This window comes from Lactuca virosa, chromosome 3, assembly GCF_052849685.1.
Source record: "Lactuca virosa cultivar CGN04683 chromosome 3, Lactuca_virosa_CGN04683_v6, whole genome shotgun sequence".
Taxonomy (NCBI): domain Eukaryota; kingdom Viridiplantae; phylum Streptophyta; class Magnoliopsida; order Asterales; family Asteraceae; genus Lactuca; species Lactuca virosa.
In genome coordinates, this window is record NC_136428.1 from 209003096 (window position 1) to 209020510 (window position 17415).

Here is a 17415-nt window from a genome sequence, read left to right on the forward strand (position 1 = left end):
TTAAAATGAATAAAAATACATTTCTTCGGAAATGCTTTGATAATATATTTATCATGTTTTTCTGGGAACAAATTCCGCAACATTTTTGTTAAAATAAGTACTCTGATTTTTATAAAGCATAAACAAAATCGGTCTTTTCTGACCGAGAGAAATAGGAATGTCACAGTTGGTATCAAAGCATTAGTTTAAGCGAACTAGGAATAAGGATTTATTTCTAGACTTAAACTTAGAATGTTAAGCAATGATTGTGAGGAGTGTGTCTAATATATTTTAGGTAGTACACCTGAATAGACACAAGCACTAGCTTATTTAGGAAAAATGCCTAACATGCTTTTATGTGATAAATGGTTTATGATATGCGTTATATGATCGGATCTATGGTATGTTGACGACCGGATCTGGAAATTTTATGTGTTCAGATTTCTAAACGTTTGATTACGGTATTAGAACTGGCATGTAACTTTTCGGAGTGATAAGGAGAATTACACGTCGAATCTTTCCTATCTTAATTCTCGTCATTACACACCGAACGTCTGATTTGGTGTATAGATCGAAATGGAAAGAACCCAAAGCGGAGTCGGGAATGCGAACGGAAACAGGAATCAACCCCCAGTGATTGAGCAAATACCTGTTGTAGTAGAAGCTGCACCTGAACCAATCACCATGGCTGGAGTACAAGCCATGATTCGGGCTATGTTAGCTGAACAAAGGGAAGAAATGAGGAGGATGTTGCATGAAAATAGGGACGAACCTACCATGCCCATTGAGCAACCTGAGCTGATTCCCGAGCAATCAGAGGAAGGAAACTATAGCCGCCCTGTGAGTCAAGTTGGGACTCATGGAGAACGAAGGAATGGCCCAGAGAGGGGAAACGACAAGGATCGACGAATGTATAAGAACTTCTTGGGTACCAAGCCACCAAGCCTTTCCGGAAGCCCGAAGCCTGTTGAGATTATGGACTGGATCTCCGAAATGGAGATGGTGTTTGAGAGTTGAGACTGTAGTAACAAGCAGAAAACCGTCTTTACGGTCAGACAACTGAAGGTCGGAGTATTGAGCTGGTGGAAGTTATTGGCAGATACGATGCCCAAAGGAGAAGCAAGCAAGATGTCTTGGGAAGATTTCATGGAGCAGCTGAAAATGCAATACTGCTCAGAGATAGATCTAATAGACCTAAACAACGAGTTTCAGAACCTGAAGAAAGGGAATTTGAGTGTCGATGAGTATGCCACCGCATTCACCTAGAGGATGAAGCTGTTTCCCTACTTGGTGCCTACTGAACTCTCCAAGATAGATAGGTTTGCTAACGGAATGCCAATAGACTTTGGCCCAACGGTTAAAATGGCAACTACTTTAAAGATAGCTGTTAGAGCAGCTAAGAATGTAGAGACCCAGATAAGAGAAAAGGGTCTAGAAAAGGATAAGGCGGGAGAAAAGAGGAAGTTTGAAGGATCTTCAAAATCCAATAAAGAAAGAAAATTCTCAAAGTCTGAAGGAGGAGGAGGAGGTGAAGCTAAGTGGTGCGAGAAGTGTAAAAAGAAACACTTTGGGAAATGTAGCGAGGAAGTGACTTGCTACAAATGTGGAAAGACAGGACATTACGCCAGCAAGTGCATGTCCAACAAGAAGGTGTGCTACGGATGTAACAAAGAAGGGCACATTTCTAGAGACTGCCCAAAGAAAAACAAGGCAGCAAGGCCAAACACACCACCAAGGCCAAGGGCATTCCACATGATCCTCGACGAAGCAGAAAACAACGCGAGGAATCGAGGATGAGGACTTCATATCCAAAGATCGAGTTATGCAGTAGCCGTGTGGATAGTATCGTATGGTGTAGCCTATTAGAGGCATAATCTAGGGTGAACTTGAACACCTATGTAATCGTTTCAAGGAATAATATAAAACCTTCGTTTTTTTATCTTGTGTGTTAAGTTGTTATGTGATTTTCTTGTATGATGACTTGGAAAACTGCGAGACAATACTTGGGACGAGTATGAGTAGGTGTGAATGGTAGTAAAGGCCTATACTACCGGAAGCACAGGACTCATGCTTGGATCAGGGAAAGTCACAAGGTTACCAAGGCACTAGTAACTGATTCTGTTTTGTTCATGTCTGTCGTTACCATCGTTTCGGTAATGACTAAGAAGATGATTGTTATTCCGACCTTAGTGGTCATATCAAATTGAGTCCGACTACGATGAGTATGTTACGTGGTTCAGAGAACCAAGTTTGATGTGACATCTGACTTAAGCCAAGAAGATTGAAGTAAAAGATAATCGAAGCAGTATCACGCTCATAGTTAAAGAAGTTGGTAGCTAGAAATGCTACATGTTGGAATGTGATTATATCACATTAGAACATGAAGAAAAGTATATTCCAATCCAGAATTTGACTCTAAGAGACCCGAGTCTAAGCATTGCAACATACGTTGAGAGGTCATTAGAACGCGACCCATCGGTCTATTGTGGAAATCGAATAACTTATCTTAAGATTGTTAAGTAGAAGAAGCAGTCTCCAGTAAGGATCGAGATTGTGACTTGAAGGTCATAATTTGGAGTCTAACGTGAGATAGGGAGCAGGTGCAAGATCGAGCACCGCATGCAGTCAAGAAGTCTTAGAGTTAGATACTCGTTCGAAGAAACATCAAAGTTACGGTTATTACTTAGGATGAAGAGATAACGTATGGAGTCATCATGTGAGTCGTGTTTCGTTGATGATTCCGGGACGTAATCATCCTAAGGGGGAGATAATTGTAACGCCCGTAGATCCGGGCTAGTCAATTTAGAGATAATAGGGTCGAAAATGACTTTTCGACAAAATATTATTTAATAAATAATCTTAACCAAGTTGTAGAATATGTCTCAAGGGTTCCATACATATAAAGAACGCCAAAATCTGAGTTATAACGAAGAAGTTATGGCATGTCGAAGTTTTTCGGCAAAACCGGCACGACACCGGGAGACGTAAATAGTGAATTTACGATAGAGGACTTATTAGCCTTAGTGATCTTAACAAAAGTTGTATTATATGTTAAACCGAGAACATCCATAAAAAGAACGCCCAAATCTGACTTCGTATGAGGAAGTTACGATTTTTCTAAGATTCGGCTTAGCAGTGCACGACCCGAAACTCGAATTTTAGTTCGAGCGGTTTTTGGCTTACGCTACCTAAATGAGAGCTGAAGATCTCATTAATAGGAACTCAACAGTAAAAAGACAGACGAAAACGGAGTCCGTATGAAGGAGTTACGAATTCTTCGCGGTCATTTAACAGTCTAATCTCATCCTACTGTTAAATTTAAGATCGGTCGAGAATTAGCCGATAGAGTCTAAATGAAAGTTGTAGATCTTGTTTTTACCTACGCGTGGAAAAAAAGAACGTCAAAAACGGAGCTCGTATACGAAAGTTACGAAGTTTAGAAGTCGGCAGGGTGCTGCTGCAAAAGGGGTGACGTGACACAATACAGGCCACACACGTTTGGCCACCAGAAAGATGACATGTGGCATGGACTCGGCGAGTCGATCAGGAATTCAGCCTATAAATAGAGGTGCCGGGTTCCCTCATTCTTCACACCATCCAAACTCTTCTCTCTCTACTTTCTCTCTCTAAAGCCCCAAAACCCCCCTAAAGTCTAGGTAAACCCCCTAGCACCCGAAGGAAGCCCCGAGAAAAGATCCTTTCGGATCAGAAACTCTGCTCCGGCAGAGTCCGGTTTTCGAGAAAACCCGCTGTAAGTGAGCTACGCCTACGCTATTTTTAATATAGCTTTTAATTAATTATAGTAACGTTATTAGGACATTATAATAATTATTTGGGCTATTATTATGAGTTATATAAGAGTCGTTATAATATCTTTTTAACCACTCGCGGTACGGGGAATCTGGTTTAAAGGGCCGCATAGGGTTGTTGGATTTTAGAAGTGCTATATGCCAAAATGGTCCTGCCATCCGGTGTTTTATGTCCGGCCCCTGTCTGTACATAGTGGGTGAAGAATATTGTTTAACGCTTATATAACAGTAATAATAGCAAAACTATTAATTAGTCTCGTCAAACATTAGACTAAACTTTAGTGGTAATGATACTAGGTTTTGTCCGAGGGAAATTGTTTTAAGATTAACGAAGCGCTGTCCGAGTACCGAGTGACCACTTTATCATGTGAGTGCATAGTTACTTTCATCTTACACATAGATATGAAGTATTTTATATAAATTACGTGCTATGTGTGCATATTGTCTGAATACTTGCTGTCTATGCTGAATGAAAGATTTTATACATGTTTTAAATGATTTAAACTGTATATGTATTTTATATCTACAAAATATGTTGGGTAAAACATGGGTAGATGAAATATGAATTGAATGTTGAGATAAGAGGTGATATAGACCATGAGACAAGGGTGAGAGGTGAACAAGGAGAGAAGTCTTTTACCCAAGCGTGGCCCCGTCATCTAGCAGAGTGTGGATGACAACCATGGACTATTCTAGACAGTCTAGTGGAACACTAGCAGGCTCGCAACCTGTAGGTGTTGTGAACGATGTGTTTACCCGGTGTACTCTAAACCCTGGCGATCATGCGGACTTGGTGCCTAAACCTTGGCGATCATGCGAACTTGGTGCCTAAACCTTGGCGACCATGCAGACTTGGTGCCTAAACCTTGGCGATCATGCAGACTTGGTGCCTAAACCCTGGCGACCATGCAGACTTGGTGCCTTAACCCTGGCGACTATGCAGACTTAGTGCCTGTTGTGTAAACCGTGGCAACGATGGACTTTGTGCCGATTCCTTAGGATGATCCTTAGGAATGAATGAACGAGGAATAACTGATTCTTAGGGTAGATCCTTAAGAGTAAAGAAGATAATGGGGATGGGTAATTGGGTTGATTGTTTGATGTTTAAACATAATAATTATATTATTGTGGGTTGAAAACCCTATGTACTCACCAGGTTTCCCAACATGACCCACTCAGTTTATTTGAATCACAGGTGTCGATATGAAGTTACATTACACTGAGAGATTAAGGAGATATAAATCACTAGTGATAATGAATGTAAGTTCTGTTTATGCTTATGTTTCTATATTGACGATGACATCCCAAATGTTTTAAAATGAATAAAAATACATTTCTTCGGAAATGCTTTGATAATATATTTATCATGTTTTTCTGGGAATAAATTCCACAACATTTTTATTAAAAGAAATACTCTGATTTTTATAAAGCATAAACGAAATCGGTCTTTTCTGACCAAGAGAAATGGGGATGTCACACATAAGGTTTCCAGATCCGGTTGGCAACAGACCATAGATCCGAACAAATAATATCATATATGGCAAACATATAACATTTAGAACATAAAATCATTTTAGGCATCTTTCCTAAAATATACTAGTGCTCGTGTCTTAAAATATGATAGACACTCATCTCACGATCATCACTTAGCATTCTAAGTTTAAGTCTAGAAATCCTACAAATTCCTAGTTCGCTTAAACTAATGCTCTGATACCAACTGTGACATCCCCAATTTCACGGCCCGAAAAGACCGATTTCGTTTATGCTTTTAATATAAAATCAGAGTAATCTTTCAAAAGGTGTTGCGGAATTTGTTCCCAAAAAAAATATGATAAAAATCTTTCAAAGCATTTCTTAAAGAAATGAATTTTCATTATATTATAAAACCTCGGGATGTCATGTTCCGATGCAGACCAAAAGCATAAACAATACCATATAGGCCTTACAATAGTTATTTATATCTACTGGCCTATAATCCAAAATCCCTCGTCATCGTCCAACTATGCTCTTGTTCCACTACCTGTAATATAAAAACCAAGACCGTACACGTGCGATGCACCAAGGCCGCAAACCGAGCCTTTAACGTCCGAGGCCGTAAACTCCGAAGACCGTACACGTGACTTCGACCGTACACGTGCGCAAACTCTAAGGCCGTAAACTCTGGATCTGAACTCCGAGGCCGTAAACTCCGGCCGTAAACACTGCTTCAGATCGCGAAAAAAACGACGTTTTCACCATTTTTGCTCCAAAACTCGATCCAGTACTCGTTTTTATGAAAAACGCGAAGAACAAATGCCCCCTAATTTTCAGAGATCTATCCAAAAACGCAGGAATCCTTCAAAAATAAGATCAAATAACCTCAAGATCTGACAAAAATGATTGATACAACCAAGCTATGATACCACTTGTAAGTCCCCAATCTGCTTGAGTATCAATCAGATCCGTTTAATGGTGCGGAATCCCAATCAAACGGATGATGCCAGATCAAAATAGAAGAGAAGGAGAAGAAGAATAAGTTGAATCTATAATGTATTCAATGAATAGAATGATGCTCCATACACATAGTTCACACACTAGCTCTTCTCTCTATATTCTCTCACACCTTAGAATACACACACTTAAGCTCCTCTCAACCATTACACCCACATGCACTCCTCACCACACACACACACACACACACACACACATATATATATATATATATATATATATATATATATATATATATATATATATATATATATATATATATATATATATATATATATATATATGAGACATGGGCCGTGAACAGGTTCACGACCGTAAACACAGTCGTAAACACGTATACGGCCGTAAACACCAAGGTGTTTACGGTCCAAGACACAAAAATACATTTTCCTAGAAAAGTAAAGTATAAACCATAATTTTAGACCCAACAATGTTGTTCCCTCTGTGTGATTGGAAGACATCCGACCTGGGATACAACATATGCACTTCTATATCTAACCTCTTTCTTAACGATTGAATACTCACCTAAAGTAAGGAGTTCTTTGGAAGTTCTTGATTACTGGGGTATATCGGGAAGTGGGAAACACGTTCTAGTACATCTAAAATTGAACCATTTAATAGGTTGTCTGTAGATCTTGCTGCTTAATTTAAGTGCACAACAATATCCTTGGTCGTCGTCAGCTAAATGTCCATTTAGGAATATATATCACAATGACTTGTCACATATAATCTGTCCAAATTGTCAACATCCTTTGTGTTTAAGTGGACCACAATACCGGTGATTGACCAGATCTAGACATGCAGACGTGTGCTGACAGACGATATTGGATTGCTTCACAACTTTGATCCCAAATGTTTTGTTTTTGTTAAATTTGTTCATAGTTTTCCTCTATGCACAAATTTAGGGGGAGAATTAAAAAAAAAAAAAAAATTCAAAAATCAAACAAAAATCAGAAAATTCAAAAATCAAACAAAAATCAAAAAATTAAAAATCCAAAAATAGTGTTATTTCTGTTTTTATTTTTAGTGTGCTAAATTTTCTTTTAGTTTTGTTTTGTCTTGAAAAGTGAATTCAGTTGTAGATGAGACTCAAGGAGACTGAATCGAAAATTTCCAAGCCAAGACTTCATCCGTGAGTGTCGAAGAATTTTCATTCAAAGGAGCAAGAAATGAGGATTATTCTTTCAACATTCAATCCTTCAACCCCAGAAGCCAGGTCAAGCTGTAATTGAAGATTATATGACATATTGCATTGAAGCCTCCTCAATCAATTTGCTGCTATCTTGTACCTGCTGAAGTGATCCAGAAAATTAGTTTTCTCTATTATTCTCTTTGAAGATTCTCAAGCTGAAAGCGCCATCTTTCAAGAATCTTTTCAAGAAGTCTCCTCACCCACCGTGCGTTCAAAGTTAAATTTTGAAGAAAAGCCCAACTGCTCAAGATGAAGTCATTCATTGAAGATTCATTAAGTTCATCTTGAAGTTGTGAAGAATTTGAAGATTAATGCTGAAGCCAAGCTCCCAATGAAGATTAACAAGAAAGGCCAACTACCTTTTTAGGGGGAGCTTATTGGGTCAGTTAGAAAAGAAAGCTATAAACCAAGGGGGAGATTGTTGGGTCTAAAATTATGGTTTATACTTTACTTTTCTAGGAAAATGTATTTTTGTGTCTTGGACCGTAAATAGCTTGGTGTTTACGGCCGTATACGTGTTTACGGCTGTGTTTACGGCAGTGAACCTGTTCACGACCCATGTCTCATATATATATGGTGAGGAGTGCGTGTGGGTGTAATGGTTGAGAGGAACTTAAGTGCGTGTATTCTAAGGTGTGAGAGAATATAGAGAGAAGAGCTAGTGTATGAACTATGTGTATGGAGCATCATTCTATTCATTGAATACATCATAGATTCAACTTATTCTTCTTCTCCTTCTCTTCTATTTTGATCTGGCATCATCCGTTTGATTGAGATTCCGCACCATCAAACGGATCTGATTGTTACTCAAGCAGATTGGGGATTTACGTAAACACCTAATGTGACAACCGTCAAATTAAGAGTCAAAGTCAACAATGTCAAACCGGTCAAACTTAACCAATACTTGTATAAGAAAATATATTTTGTAAAAATGTGTGTTGGCATGCCAAGAATTCAAGTGTTTCAGATATTCCATGTGATTAGCAATATAAAGCCCTAAAAAGGGAGTTAAACGCTTCAAAACACGACTAAGGACCCTTTCGGGGACTTAAAACAATCATAAACGAAGCATAACGGGGTTCACGAACCTTGCATTGCGAGATTATGCGATAATAATGGCTAAGATTAAATCTCTCCCAAATCTCTCCAAGTATGTGAAATCTCTTCCAAATCTCTCCAAGTATGTGAAATCTCTCCCAAATTTCTCCAAGTATGTGAAATCTCTCAAAGTATGTGAAATCTCTCCCAAATCTCTCCAAGTATGTGAAATCTCTCCCAAATCTCTCCAAGTATGTGAAATCTCTCTCAAATCTCTCCCAAAATCTCTCTCAAACTTTTTATAGTCATCCGGGTCATCCCGACCCTTAACTTGGTCAAAAATCACGCAAAACGGAAAGATTTCTCGAAAAATAGCCATATAGGACCGAAACCCTTCTCAGGAACCGAACCCTCTTAGAGCCGAAGCCTCTTAAAGGACCGAAGTCACCTTCGGGTTCGACCTATTTCGCATGAGACCCTTCTCGGACCGAAGCTCAGCAGACCGAACCGAGACCCTCGGACCTTCGGTCCCTCCCCCTCGCACCTTCGATCTCTTCTCCTCATCATAAGTGTAATTGATTTGGAAACATGTAAACACATACTATGGTATAACTTTTTCAATTATATTTATGATAGTTGTATTTACTTTAAGCACTATTATACTCGTTGTTGTGATACTATACATGAAGTCCTCCACCCCCGGACGTTTCCGCCATCCTTGGTTTGGGGGTGTGACAGATTGGTATCAGAGCATTGTTTATAGTGAACTAAGTATATCGAACCACATAAGATATACAAACTATAAATGCATTGGGACTAAAGTCTCTGATTAAACATTTTCAAATAACTATACTTTTAGAAATAAATAGTTTCTTGTTAAAAGTATGAGTGCATGCATACATACTAGTACAATATCATATCTAGGACAACACAAAAGTTAAAAATAGAGGAGTTGTGCAATGTGAATATGCCCTGGGATATGCAATCAAGTCTGGGAGGAATATAGCTTGATCAACTATATTCGTCCGAGAAGTGACTAACATGTGCCGGGGGATAGTCATAGTGGACAACAAATCTATCAACTTACCAACACCCATACCAGAAAATCGTTAAGAACCAAAACATAACATTTAAAATACTATGGGAGTATTTTGTGGTACTATAACTTATGTGAAAACTAAATAGATTCTTGCTAGTAGATCTACAATCACTAAATGGATACGCTAAAGTTATATGTAACTTAGATATGTAACTGGTATGCACCGTGTCATTATAGAAGTAACTAAGGAGGATCAAACCTCTATAAGTATTTCTAAGAATATGATTATTATATGCCTCTTATCTCACCCCTATTCTCGCACGGACATCATGGCAAAATTTTTATTTACCAAGAGAACCCTACTTTCCAAACCGGGGGAGTTAGTGGGTGATTAGGAAAAGAGTCGGAAGTGGAGCCAGAGGTCGACAACTCTCCTTACATAGCCAGGACTCTCTCGAACCATTCCGACTACATCGAACTTGTACCCCGTTGGACAACACTGATCGAGGGGTGGAGTCGACATCAGCAATAGTAATCGCCATTAGAGACCAACGAGGTTGCGATGACCTCAACCATGGGGGACCGGTTAACAGAGCCCGCCCAGTGATGACCCAGCAGATCACGAACATCGAATTAGGGAACTGCGTGCTGCTACAGCCGCTACCATCTCACAAACTCAAGACTTAGAAAGAGACTACTATTTCAGAGACCAACTCATTAAGGACCTTGTTGCCACTTGGGCGAAGGCAAGGGAACGTCCGGATACACACTCGACACTCGAAGAGAGAGTGGTCGCAGCCGAGCATAGGTTGGCAGAACTACAAGACGCATCGGCTTCGTTTCAAGCACCACTGGGGACGCATTGTCATAAGTAGAGTTCATTTTACTCACAAGACCTTGTAGATTAGGTCTATGAGTATGCGTTGGTGCTACTCCCCTCCATGTGTAGTCCCAACCCTGCGAGTTAGTGATTACATTAGTCAAGAGATTTAATTGCGGTCCAAACTTTTCCTTGCAATAATGTGGTGTGGACCTACATCAGGCTCAAAACCTTTCTCTAAAAACTAAATATACTAAAATCATACAAATGAAAGGGGCATGCATATTATTTCATTGGGAGCAATACTACTAAGAATTCATAAGTTTATTATATATAGACTCTCGTTATGAATTATTTTCAAAACACCATAAAAATTGGAACACGATGCACTCATAACTAAGATAAAATAACTCCCGACGTAGAAACCCTTATTCAATACTCATTATCATCTCTCCTTTTTTTTAAACCTCATGGTTGAAAGGTGCCTTTCCATAGACCTATAGGGTGTGGTCATACCAGCACTAATGCACCGGATCTCATTATAACTCCTCAGCTAAGCGTGTTTGGACAAACATAAACCTAAGATGGGTAAAACTTAACGCCCGCATGAAACCTACTTCTACCCACTACCATAACTCCGTCTCAGGAACGTTAGTAGAAACATCGAGAATAGTTCAGTAAAGTGCGAAATTTATATATGTGTGAATAAATGATAAGGATATAACTGGAGATAATCATCCCCACTCACGAAATCATTTCTCCCCATGCAACAGAGTTATGTCTTCACAAGGAGGTAATCAGCCAACAAGCGAGGCAGCAATCCTGCAGATAGACACTGCTACTTTTCAAGCTGCGGTCACGGCAACCTTGACAGCCGTCATGACGCAACTCAATGCTAACAACGCCAACAGAGGTGAAGGCGGTGTTGGCAATTCTAACCGCAATATCAATCAAGAACGCCATTGGGTGTCTACCAACGAAGACGCCTCAGACCACAAACCAAAGAACAAGAAACAAGAGTTTTGGGACAAAATGAAGCGCAACCTATCCCAAAAATGCGCTAAAAGACAACAATCCGTGGCTGCCCCTGTAATTACAACAGCAGTTCCGACTCATGCCTCGACACTAGCCACAACGTCTGTCACTCAAGCACCGGCCAGACAATATATGGGAACACTTCCAAAGTGTATCAAGTGTAGCTACCATCACAATGGGGTTTACCGAGTGCCACAATGTAAAAACTGCAACAAGAACGGACATACTGCCCGCTTCTGCAGGAACCAGACCCAACACATCGCTTCAATCACTTGTACCAGTGTAAGTCCAGTATGCCACCTATGAGGTGAAATGGGACACTTCAAGAGAGACTGTCCAACTGAGAGGAATGACGGGGGAACAGGAGGAGTGTGGCAAACAAACTAGCAGGAGCAACAAGGAACCTTATTAGGACTTTTGTAATGATTCCAACAACAAAAACATTTAAGTACCATATGTTTGTAATGAATTTGGTACGTTTGCTAAAATTACCGTATATCAAAAAGTAGTTAAAATATTCTCTCGTTCAATCAAATCAAAGACACTTATATATGATCTTAGGATCATTACCAGTGAGCTGGGATAACTTGGTATATACATCCGGGTTAATTATTATCAAAATACTACAGACTTAAAGCGAATAATTCCGTCCTGACTCCTGTTCCATGTATAGTAGTGAGGTTAGGGTAGAGCCACTCACTCGACGGTTTCATCAATACCAATTTACATGCGACTTGCATATACCGATCGGTCATAGAGTGATCGGTCGGGGATCATGATATAAGGAATCATTACTAGTTATCAGAACACACTTACTACCAGTGCTGACTGTTGTGGTATGAATCATTTGCAGTAACAATAACATCGATCAAAACGGAACACACTAACATGAATCACATGATACTCTATCTCCCTAACGAATAATTCGTACGAATACAACTTAACACATGTATTACTAAAAAGATCTGTTGTCGTCATTCGATGTCGATTGGTATAGTCCTCACTTTCCCGATTAAACGGCTACGAAAAGACCCTTCACCTAACCTCGAAACCCTCATCTCTTATAAACGCAAATCCGACACGGACCTTCGGGTCATCTCTCGCTGCAAAACCCCAAAACACTCACCAGAGGAGTATTATACCTTCCGAAACCTTTCCACAAGTATTTCCAGAAAACCCTTCGAGAATATCACACGTATAACAGGACAAGATCAAGCACAGAAGCTGGGGACGAATACGGTTAGTCTATCACTACTAAGTGTATACGCAAGGATAATATATAATTAAGATTCTATGGACATTGGATGTGTGTTTCCGCCTTATTTCCTGTTCCTTGTCTGGTTGTGGACTTGGGGCGGAGTCACCATCCAACTGTCTTACCAACCCTAATTACATACGACCTATATGCGTAAGTTAATGATAGATGGACCAGGTACGAGTCCTACCATGAACTTCGGGACAAGGCTGCCCAGGAGTGAGAGTGAACGTTCTACCATCCGAATAAGTCTAGTCTCGTAAACCGAACCCATACGCCCCCTACCGATCTAATCAAACGAGAAACACTAAAGCAGGCCCTATGCAATGCTCCGAGGGGAAGTTATTACTTATGACTTAGTATAAATTCGAGAAAGACTGAAAGCATCTCGAAACAGACAAAAGCGCTACACAGATGAGCAACGAAAACCCTCGGAATTGCGGGTTGGTGACCTAGTTCTACTGAAGGCCTCACCATTCAAAAAAATGATATGTTTCGGTAAACAGGGGAAACTAAATCCAAGGTACAGCGGACCATTCGAAATCCTCACTAGGATTGGCCCGGTAGTATACAAACTCCGACTGCCCCAAGAACCTAATAATGTACATCCAACCATCCACGCGTTAAATTTAAAGAAATGTATGTCCGACGAGACTCTTGTGATACCTCCCGACGAAATCAAAGACGCATCCCTGTTGTGAAGGTCTGTTGGATCGTAAAACAAGGACCTGAGTTCACCTGGGAACGCGAAGACCAAATGAGACAAAAGTAACCACATCTATTCCCCAACCCTTGAAGTCCCACTCAAAATGCAAATTTCGGGACGAAATTTTTTATAACGGGGGGATAATGTGACAACCGTCAAATTAAGAGTCAAAGTCAATAATGTCAAACCGGTCAAACTTAACCAATACTTGTATAAGAAAATATATTTTGTAAAAATGTGTGTTGGCATGCCAAGAGTTCAAGTGTTTCAGATATTCCATGTGATTAGCAATATAAAACCCTAAAAAGAGAGTTAAACGCTTCAAAACACGACTAAGGACCCTTTCGGGGACTTAAAACAATCATAAACGAAGCATAACGGGGTTCACGAACCTTGCATTGCGAGATTATGCGATAATACTGGCTACAATTAAATCTCTCCCAAATCTCTCCAAGTATGTGAAATCTCTCCCAAATCTCCCCAAGTATGTGGAATCTCTCCCAAATCTCTCCAAGTATGTGAAATCTCTCCAAGTATGTGAAATCTCTCCCAAATCTCTCCAAGTAAGTGAAATCTCTCCCAAATCTCTCCAAGTATGTGAAATCTCTCTCAAATCTCTCCCAAAATCTCTCTCAAACTTTTTATAGTCATCCGGGTCATCTCGACCCTTAACTTGGTCAAAAATCACGCAAAACGGAAAGATTTCTCGAAAAATAGCCATATAGGACCGAAACCCTTCTCAGGAACCGAACCCTCTTAGAACCGAACTGCCCTCTTAGAGCCGAAGCCTCTTAAAGGACCGAAGTCACCTTCGGGTTCGGCCTATTTCACATGAGACCCTTCTTGGACCGAAGCTCAGCAGACCGAACCGAGACCCTCGGACCTTCGGTCCCTCCCCCTCGCACCTTCGGTCTCTTCTCCTCCTCTCGGTTCCTTCTTTCCCTTATCTCGGTTCTCACTCTCTTAGAGCCGAACCTCGCAGGTTCAGTCCATATTGCCCGGTTTTCGACCACTTTCGCTTCCTAAGCCCGTTTTTGACGAGATTTTTTCACCAAATTCATATTTTTATCATTTTTAACCCCATAACTCATATTTATTTATTTTTCAAGGATTTATTAATTAAAATCATTATTTTATATTAAGAGGAGTATTCTACCCCACAAGTGGGTCAAGTGTGCCCACTTGCCTCCATGTGTCATCTCCTCATTAGTCCAACCCAATCCACATCACACAAACCAAGGCACACATCCCTTCAACCTTTCCACTTGCACCAGGAACTTCTATATAAAGAAATCGCTGGAGGATTTCTTTGTTCACTTTGATCCAATCCTTCACTTACACACTTCTCATACCACCTCAAGAAAGCTTCTTTCCTCTCTACTTCCCACCACCTTGTGCTAGTGTTCTTGAGTTTCTACTGCACGTTTTGGTAAGTATTCCATCTAAACTCAAGTGTTATTCCATAATTTCATAACACTCTTGGATCATCGACTCATATCTTAACACCAAAAATCGTTCTTAGGATCATCCAAGCTTTCACGTGTTCATCAAGTGTTCTTGACTTGATACTCCTTGAATTCAACCTTCCAATCTTCAAAAAATCACTCAAGGTGAGTTCATACCCCTACATTTTCTAGTTTTCGTCTGTTTTCAGGGGGGGGGGGGAATACAAGTTAAAACACCAAAACATATTCAAAACTTAACTTGACAGCTTATAACAGAAAAGTTGTGACCTGTTCACGAACTGTTTTACCCAACTTAAACTTAATAATTTTCAAAACTGTTTAATATGAAAGTGTTTCAGGTTTATACCTTTAAAATGACTACTTGCACATCTCCATACGATTTTTCTACGATTTATGGTGATTTTTACAAAACTGACTATCATTTCAGAAACGAATTTGGACCAGTCTGCGAATATGAACACTTTCTCATAAGTTAGAGATTTCTAAAAATCACAACAAAAATGATGAATAAACTATATACATTTTCTAAACTCTCAGAGTTTATGGAGTTAGTTTTCGACTTCGTATGATTTTTCTATAATGTCTTCAAAACAGTGCAGAAAGGGTAAAAACTAAGTACATAGCTTACCATATTAACAACACTTTGTAGTATGTTGAGCAAAGTGCATAACAATAAGTTTCTCAATGTTTGGATGCATTCTTGTTAGTTTATCATCATAAACAGAAATTAGTCATTCATGTTAAGGTTTTTCCATTCATTTCGAACACATATAATAAACTACAATAAGTATAGTTTATGAAATTTTCGATAAAAGCATACTACATGGAAAAGGTTTTACTCTCAAAACAAATGAGTTTTTCATATACTACATGATAAACTATAATAGTAATAGTTTATGGATTTCATATCACTAATTTATTTCATAAAAGGTGATTTCACTTCCACCACGGAAGGAGTTTTATACTCAAACTATATGTAAACTAGTTAACGTACGTTGTGAGACATTCTCTATCGTACTCTTAGGGTACGGACTCAAAATCCTGTATGTTATAACCAGAGTCTCTTATAGAGAGAGCGTGATAATTGTGTATAGATCTATATTGGGATTGACACCCCACACCTCGCTGCTAGCTACAGCCGGACCGGCAGGTCTGCGGGTGACAAAAGTCATAAGATCCTGACGTCTGAAAAATGTTGTTGCAGGTTATTTCTCGTCATAGTATGGTTATAACGACTCACATAGGGAGTTAACAATCTTTCAAGTTTACAGGGAAAATTCTACTTTAAAAAGGGGTTTTATCTATTTAAAACTACTTGAACATTATAAGTATAAAACACTCACATATTCTCGGTCTTGGGATTTAAGACTACATGACTTTTTATAAGGAAAATAAGGGATTTTTCTTGAAGTATACATTATAAAGTACCAGGTTTACACTAAATGGCTTTCATGATATCAAAACTTTGTTTCATCTAGAATTGTTAGACTTCAGCTATAATGGCAAAGTGTACATGTTGAGTTATATATGAATTTAGTCGCAATCGACTTAGAATTGGTGGGTCCGCCTTATTTCATGTTCCTTGTTTGGTTGTGGATCTAGGGCAGACCCACTACATTTGACGGTTTATTTAACTTAAATTTTATATAACTTATATACACTGGGTGATTATAGAAGAAATCTACAGATCTTTCTAGGGTACATTATTGCATAACATAGGAACATTCACGTCACACTTACTAAAGAAAATATTTGATTTTCTGGAATCATACTCTATCGCTTTTAACAAGGAAAACGATTTCTTTCTCAAACAAAACTCTTATGAACTCACCAACTTAATTGTTGACACTCTTTCCAAAACTACTTGTATTTTCAGGAAATCAGTGAAACAGGAAATCAACAGCTTTTGAGGATGGGACGTTAAAACGTCAAACATTTCATTTTTGTCATCATAAGTGTAATTGATTTGGAAAAATGTAAACACATACTATGGTATAACTTTTTCAATTATATTTATGATGGTTGTATTTACTTTGAGCACTATTATACTCATTGTTGTGATACTATACATGAAGTCCTCCACCAAGTCCTCCACCCCCGGACGTTTCCGCCATCCTTGGTTTGGGGGTGTGACACCTATCATAAGGGACCTAGCCTAAGGATCATCATCGGGGTAACAACACTGCTTAAGGGATACTTCTGCAGTTTCTTAAGGTTCCACCCTAAGAATCCTCTAACATTCATTCATTCATTCCAAAGGATTGTCCTAAGGAATAGGCATAAAGTCCATCCTTGCCAATAGCACAGCTGCCAACATTATCCTTTAGGCGCAGCTGCAAAGATTGTGTGGTTCTCAACTAGGCACAGCTGCCAATACCATTTATTAGGCGCAGCTGCCATTGTTATCTTTTAGGCGCGGCTGCCAATATTATCATCTAGGCGCAGCTGCCGGGATTATGACGTTCTCTATTAGGCGCAACTGCCATGATATTATCCTTTAGGCGCAGCTGCCAGGATTATGCTGTATCTATTAAGCACAGCTGCCAATATTATCCATTAGGCGCAGCTGCCTGGATATTTAGATTA